This window comes from Leptosomus discolor, chromosome 11 (assembly GCF_034619465.1).
Source record: "Leptosomus discolor isolate bLepDis1 chromosome 11, bLepDis1.hap2, whole genome shotgun sequence".
NCBI lineage: Eukaryota > Metazoa > Chordata > Aves > Leptosomiformes > Leptosomidae > Leptosomus > Leptosomus discolor.
In genome coordinates, this window is record NC_141401.1 from 18,313,419 (window position 1) to 18,320,474 (window position 7,056).

Consider the following 7,056-nt stretch of genomic DNA (forward strand, 5'->3'; position numbering starts at 1 on the left):
TGCAATTTCCAGTCAAAATTTCTTTACCCAACCACATATGTGGCTATTCTAACCTCATGGACAGACCCAGCTGTTACACTTAGTGACTCCTGCTGTCTCAATATTTCATACGTTTTGCAACCATTTACAGATTCTCCTGATTATTCTTTATAAGAAAATGAGAAAATCTAAAAAAAAAAAGAAAAAAACCCCACTTAATTCACCTCAGGTGTCAAAGCAGTTTTGTAAGACCGGATTGCACAACATGAGCATACATACACTTACAAATCAACTGTGTCGGACTATGTCCCCCTTCTCCTTTCTCAGGGATAGATATTTATGTTACACAATAATTACAATGAAGACACACCCTCACCGCAGCCTTACTCTGTAAATATATTTGCACTCAGAAGCTTTTTGTTAGGTTCTTTCACACACTGGGGAAAAAATCAAACAATATAAAAACCAAACCAGTACTGGAAAGTAGTACCAGACTCATCCATTGTTTGTTTTCCTGATTATATACCTACATTGGGGAGTGTCCAAACAGGAGTCTTGTTTTTCTTCAAGCTGCCCTCTGCTTTTGGTAGCAAGCCATCTTTTCACTTCATGCTGAAGATGCTCCAAACCCAACTTCCTATTGCAAAAATCTCTGTGAGGTTCATAAACTTGTTTGTTTCATGCGAGATGAAATTCTGAGAAAAAAATTCTAAACAAGATGCCTTAAGTAAATAACCTAAATAACGAGGACACATATTTACACTGGGTAACATTTTATTGCAAGGTGGCATGGCATCTTGGAGTTATTCTGTCGTCACTCTCTCCAAGTTGTTAAGCTCTCTGCACTGCCTGATCGTTATGGGACCAACAGAATATTCAAATCAAACCACACTGACTTGAACAATTTTCTTTATTCTTTTTTCCTCTAAATGAACTATGGAAATAGCATAGCTGAACCAATGCCCACCAAAACTGTTATCAAGGTACTTACATACTGTACAGCTGTATCAGCCAGACAAATTGCCTAAGACAGTTTCTGTATCCTGTTGCATCACAATCGTGGTCGCTGATAAAAGGAAGTGAAAATCATACAGCATCTTCCGAGTGGAAAAATAAAATATGCATTTTTAAGTTTTAAAATCAAGTAACATTCTAGCTTAGCACTACTACAAGTTTCAGAACACATACCAGCATAAAGAAAGGTGCTCTCATTCCTGAATAACTGCTTAATAACAAAAAGGGAATCTTGGCTAGTTTGCAATAATTTCCAAATATTTGACACTAGATAGAGCGCTAGGAGGTAGATTTTTGTTTTATATGGTAGAAAATACAGCAAAAGACCAGGAGTATTGTGATGTACTGGAGACCTCATGGGCAGCAAACACACTTTCCTTGGTTTGGCTGGGTCTGATGGTGCATATTATAAATTTGGGTCCTTTTGACTCTGGAATTTTTGGGGTTTTCTTGTTTTTACTGTAGGGTATAAATGCAGTTAAATGTAGTATGGTGAAAAGAAACTCTACACCAAACCTGCCATTTGATATCAAGCGAATGCCTCCAGATTCCACATGAACCTGTATCTCACTTGCTGCTTTGCATTGATCCAATTTTGCAAGATTTTACTGTACTGTGTGTTAACTGTGAGAGGCTAGTAGTTTCTTAGGTACTCTGGTAATATTTGCATTCTTCCTAATACTACGCATTCTATTAGTTGTATGGATAAATACTTCAAGACAGTTCAAAGCGCAGATATTTCAGTATCTTTTTCATGGTCATTTGCTTCAGATTTTAACTCTATAAAAATCACAGTTTTCCCCTTTTGAATTGGAAGTCATGCGAGGCACAATTCTACCGTTTCATTCCACAGAAAATGAAAGAACATTGTAAAGTTTTTTGCAAGACAACAAATGTTGTTGACTTTGTGGGATGAGTTGCCTAACCACTCTGAGTTAGGGGAAAACCAGATCTGTTTGCCTCCATATATTTCCTCTTTTCTTTTTTATTAAAAAAAAAAAAAAAAAATCTCATCTACTGAGATACACAATTTTATCAACTTGATACAATTCAGGTAACAGGAATTCACATTCCAATCATTTCTGTGACTGCTAAAAGTGCTCTTATGCTGTAGTTAGTAAACAGGCATTTAAGATATCTAGGTTAAGGAATTCTACTGGTCAGCTGTGCCTTGTGCACATACTTTGAAACAAGTCATAAACACATTTCTTATTATCATTATACCTTAACAGAAGAATATGGGGCAAAAAAAAACCCCACCCAAAATCAAAAGGAGAACAAAAAAATCAACAAAAATCATAGACTTCATGTTCTAAGGTCAGTTTGTTGTAAAATAATCTTTTCCAACGAGAGCATCATTTAATCTTTAGCAAGGAAGGAACCACTCCCGTCCATTTATTTAGGGGACAACAATTCAGCATGAATCAGTAAGTGCATTACAAACAAGTTGTTTTAATAGCCTGGAGAAAGAATATTTGCACTAGGTTTTATTAGTACTGAGATCATGAGATATAAAATTATGAGGCAACCTATTCTGAGTGACACAAGAACTATGTAATCTTTAATTTAAACAGTAAACTACGCATTTTATGTATATTCCTCATAGATACTACTACTAATTCTCCAAGTTTAAGCAGCAAAAAAAAATAAAAATTGTTTCAAAGTCAAATTTCCAGTTCAGCCAGTTCATCTAATGAGAAGGCTGTGAGACTATATATAGCCACCATAGCTATACTTTCAGGAAATTCTCTGAAAGTTGTCCTTAAAACTTTTTATTTTCACATCTTAGCTGTAAATACCTCAGAGTGTGTTGGGCTGACAGTCAAATTACTGTGTTTTAAAATCCTAGCTAGAGTTTCAAATGTCTCAATTAAATATTTAATACATTATAGCTTTAGGATAAAATTATGAATTCCAAACCACTAGTAGTTTCGAAAACTGAATGTGAACAAAACTTCTCTTAATATTTTCATATGGAAAGTGTGTTCGGGGTTTTTTAGCATCTGCTAGGTGCTAGAAAAGAAGCAGAAGCACCAGCAAGGTTAGAAGACTCCATTCTCATGATGGTTCCGCCTGAGTTTTGCAGATAAAAGAAGTCTGAACAGCTAAAATTCTGTTTTGAAATGTGGGTGCTTATTCAAACTTTCAGATTTTTACCCTTTTGTTGTTTCACGCAGCGGTGTAACCTAAAACAGTCTCTTGGCATAGCAACAACCATTGCACACTCAGGAAATACTGCTCTGGCAAGGTGCAGGTTTCTTCACAGTCCTCCATTTGGAGGAGTGTGCATCTCTCCTCCTGCCTCCTCCTTTCCCCATGCAACCTGTTGGGGTGAATCCCCACAAACTACAAAATTGCCCTATTTTTTTTTCCTTTTAATTTCAGAATATAACAACAGGTTTATTATTATCAAGGAAGACCTGAAAGTTTGTTCGTTTTTCTCCAGCCATGATTCTAGCTTCCTCTCTTAAGAGTTGAGCTTCACTGCCTTGCTATAGGAAATGGGGGCAAGTGAAAATCATCGCTTCACTCCCACCACTCAACTGAAACTAAAGACGCCCTTCGAAACTCATTCACCCCTTCCATAAACCTTGTCCTGTGCAAAGGCCCAAAGTGCCTTTAATAGCCACATGAATTCAGTTTTCATCCTGCTTCTTAGAAAGCAGTCCTGGGAAACTCCTGGCAGCTAGATTTTGTTGTGAGAATTGTCTATATCTTCATGTGATTTTCCTTCATTTTATAATATATGCATAGTGTCTGTTTACATTACATAACTGCAAAGATATATATTTCTAACAAGTCATCAGAAGCATCTGTTTGATGGTAACACCTAATTCCTCTATGTATCCTACCCTCTCTACTGCATTAACCCATACAATAACTTTGAGCTACGAGCACCTCTGTACACCTTTAAAACCTCATGACCTTCTATCCAGGCGTCCAGCGCTTTCCGTTTCATGCAGCCAGGCAGTAAAAGGCTGTGTGAGGAGCTTACCCGTTTCTAGCTATCCACATTCAGAACTGCTTTTCTCCAGTTTGCCATGAGTTCTAGGATTTGTACTGCGTGAAGCGCGTTGTTGTTTTGGGGAACATGCTTTGTGAAGAAAGAGCAAGGAAAATGAGCTCTGCATACTTAAAGCTTGCCTTTTCACTGCCATTTGATCTACTAATTTCATCAGGTGATGCCTACAAACTGACTTTCAGGTGCTCTTTTACTCCATCACACCATCTGTTTGTGCATTGGGTGCTAACATATAGTCTATGTCAGTGAATGGCATGATGAACGTCTGTAATTCTAACTCTTCTGGGGATTAAGCTAGAGCCTTAGGCAAAATAACCAAATTATACTTGTTTACCCCATAAGCCAGAATGCAAAAGCCCATCCACTGGTATAGGTTTTTTATATATATATATATTTATATATTTATATATATGGATTTATATAAGCATACGCACATATATATAAATACGTATATATGTGTATATTGGATAGTGCGTGTGTATATACACAGACACACAGCAGTGTGTATATACTGCACACCAAATAATGAAGGGATGTCTACAGAGCAAAAATGGGTATCCATTTCATTATAACTAGTGATGGGTCTGAACCACAATCCTAGATCCAAACGCCATTGCATTTGGAAAGTTTGAACCTGCTTTTTGAGATTTGTGGTTGAGTTTCATCTCTGGTTACAGCTGCAGTTACTTGTGTATATATGCATTCCGGGGGACGTGTGTGCGCGCACACGTGCTTCTTCACAAGCGCATGCCTGTGTGGGTGACAGAGAATCTGTGTGCCAGTAAGTGTGCACGTGTTTACATATATACTTCCAGCTTTGGTGAACTGTAACGTTATCGTGTCATCTTCACTTGTACAGTTTTATCAGCAGCACATAAATGCTTCCATGGGTCACTTTTCAACTCTTTAAATCACTACATTGAAGTATTACAGTTGTACAGTCACATGTTCATCTATTCTTGCTCTGCTGTAACTTTTTTTGTATTTTGTACTGCATAGATTATATATTGTGATAATGTCCTATGCAACAACAATAAAAAAGGAAAAAAAAGGAAAAAGGAAGAAAATTAACAACTATAAAATATCATCTTAACTTGTATGCATGGTTAATGATGTTTACATTTTCCAAAATAAAACTTATAACTACGAAATACTGGTTTTCCCTTAATTTCCTTCTCTACGTATCAGTTAAAAAGCATCAATTGTTAGTATTTCTGCTGTTTGAGGCTTGATATCGTTTGATATTTTTGTTTAAATCTCACCCAGTGCTATTGTTTAAAATGCTTTGTTTTGTTTTAAATCATGGAAAGTTTCTGTGACATTTGTTTTGTACTCTCCTCTGCTTTAACCGGTATTTTATAGTTGCATATAGAAATTCCTTTCTCAAAGCCGGTATATAGTGTGTTTTTCTTTACCAGATTATTATGGGATTAATACGCATGACTTAAAGGTCAGAGAGTCAACCACCATCCTTTCTTTCAAAACCCAGTTCTTTGCAAATTTCTGGTATCATCTCTGCAAGTGGCAATGTCCGATCAAAACAGTAGTAATTTAATCTCACGGCACCCTGAAGTGTTCTTTCCTAATTTTAAAGACAAGGAAATTGAAACAGAAGAGATTTGAGCGACTTTCTAGAAGACATGAGGCAATGGCAGATGTATGCCTTCATCCTCCTTTGAAAGTAACACTGCATCCCCAGGAAAACAATTTTGTGCCCTATAATGAATATCTGTCTATAAAACATTGTAACTGATTGCAAAAATCATTTCAAACAGTGGACTACTGTTGAAAGATGAAAACTAAAATATGCTTACTAAGCTAGGGGCAATTGTGGAAATTACTTTAAAATTAGTACATTTTCTTGTGCAAAGGTCATGAAAACTGTTCAGATCAAATAGCTTGGAGAGCCATTACCTTTAAGAGCAGGTTTCCCCATGTCTTCATTACAGTGCTGAACTGCCAGTGCTATTCATTATCTCTGACCATGTGCCAGATATCTTGTACATCTGTGCGTGCCTACGATCACCTGCTATTTTATAACTTACCCAGAGGAACCAGCGACATCACGTAAACACTTAACTAAGTTAATGCAGAATTTATGGGCTCGTTATGTCAGAATAACAAACTCTGCGAGTGCAGTGGATAGCCCCGACTTTATTAGTGAACTCTCACTGGAACAGAAGACAAAATGCTTCTGTCCAGCGGAACACCACAGGTTTGTTTTGTTCTCTTCTGCTAACATTAGCATGACGTGGCCTCTCACTGCTTATTCTCAATGTCTGTGTTGTAACTGGGAAAACCCAGGCAGAGGACTATTTGAAGCATTCAGGTTGTGAGAAACCTCAGGCAAAAAATCCTGCTAAACCGTCTAATACCCAAGTGAGTGAAGTTCCCTTGCAGACCTTGTGTTTCAGTCTGTCTGTTGAACTTTGATTTCAGATCCACTGAAGTAAATAACATCACCCTACCCCTGTCAGTCGTTCCCTTAATGCTTCCTCAGATGTCCTCTCACCCCATTCACAATTCCTAGTTCAATTTTTACCCTTGAATAGACAGGCTAGGCAACTGCTGTAGAAGTCCAGTTGCTTTTTACTAGTCTGTTCCTGTGGAAAGGGTGTGACAGGTCTAACCTCTGCGGCTACCCAGTTTTTCGGCCACTCGCTCTATCTGAATTCACTGTTTATACTAGGTGGGAAGGTGGTGAGGGGTCTTTGTTCACTCATGCTGGAAAAAAGTTTATATAGACTCTTGCTCCTCTTTTTGGTGAAGGAATGAGTCTGAAGTTTCTTTAAAATACACAACTCTTCTAGGCGCCTTTTTTTGTGAAAACAGGCCCTGAATAGTAGCGTTTCTGAAGTCTTCTTCCATGAAGGATCTGCCTCATGTTTGATAAGAGCCATCAGAGATTGTTTTCTAAGCTTTCTAGAAGAATGAAAAGGGAAACAAATCCTTCTGAAAGGATCTACCTTTTCAGTTTAAGTACAGAGTTGTTGCCTTGGTACTGTACTGCTATGTGCCTCCCCACCCAGACACCCACACTC